The 1,209-nt window shown below is 36.6% G+C and overlaps 1 protein-coding gene across 3 annotated transcripts in view; it reads left to right on the top strand.

The window, feature by feature from the left end:
- Positions 1-1,209, top strand: part of LOC101846539 (ficolin-1-B) — a gene marked incomplete in the record, with an annotated part of 12,539 nt that overhangs the window by 9,983 nt on the left and 1,347 nt on the right.

Genomic DNA, 1,209 nt, shown 5'->3' on the forward strand with positions numbered 1-1,209 from the left:
TCTTCTTCTTCTTCTTCTTCTTCTTCTTCTTCTTCTTCTTCTTCTTCTTCTTCATTACCTTGCAAAGTGTGAAAGGCCACCACCTCTGTTGGTATAATGTTTGTCTAATGTGCCTATTATACAGGTTCGAATACCAAACTAAACTTTCTTGTGCATGGGTTATTTGGAGAATCATTCCCTAAATCTTTCTCTACTTGTCTCGTTTTTCACGGGCATAGTATACTCTTATTTCGTATGCCCAGTCTCTTAAATAGTCAGACAAAAAAGAGAATAGGTTATACCCGCACAACCACTGTGTGCAAAAAGTGATCTTTGATGCCTTAAAACGACTTGAATTATGAGGCACTGTCTACCCTCCCCCCCCCCAAAAAAAAAGTTAGAAAATAAAATAATATTTGAACATGCCCGACCATGGTGTCACAATTACCAATGTAGAAACAACGAGTATGGTGTTATATTTTCCCCCAAAGACAGTTTCTTTCATCCTTCTTACAAAATCCATACCCTCTAATATTCATGTAAATATCTTACCCATGATCCGTGAAGCCGATATCAAAGACAGTTCATGGAAATGGTTTAGGACAGGGTTAAGAAAGTTACTAAACCTAAAGCTTTTATCAATATCTCGTATTAAATGTTACGTACGTGCTCTAACGTACATCCGTTCATATCAACCATGGGCAACTCTGAAAATAGATATGAAAGAGGATTTTACTTTTCCAAAACCTATTGAAGAAACAGCGTTCCGAAATTATTCGAGAAGCTAAAATGGAAATTGACGACTGGCTGTAAATGAGTCTTGTTCCCCTTTATAGCCAATAATGTCATTTTGCTGAAGGCCAAGTCATCATTCTTCTTCTTTGCGTTCCACTGCTAGATCTCAGAAGCCTTCAACTGTTGGCTGTTCTAATATTTATTGTTACGTGACTGGGTCGCCTACTTAGTATTGCCCCCTTGCCTTCAGGCAACTGCATTCAAATTTCGAAGTTACTCTATATTTTTAAAGCCGATTACAGTATTTTCAGTTTTTCTGCGTAACAAGAGTTGTGCATGGTTTTGCGTTCTAAGAACAAGAATTTAAGCAAGACTATTTTAAATGCTGATCAGAGTTTTATTTTCAGTTTTTCTGCGTAACAAGAGTTGTGCTTGGTATTGCGTACTACGAACAAGAATTCAAACATACATTTTAATTAATAAAAACCCAGTATA

Source organism: Aplysia californica, unplaced genomic scaffold (assembly GCF_000002075.1).
Source record: "Aplysia californica isolate F4 #8 unplaced genomic scaffold, AplCal3.0 scaffold00821, whole genome shotgun sequence".
In the NCBI taxonomy this organism is placed as follows: domain Eukaryota; kingdom Metazoa; phylum Mollusca; class Gastropoda; order Aplysiida; family Aplysiidae; genus Aplysia; species Aplysia californica.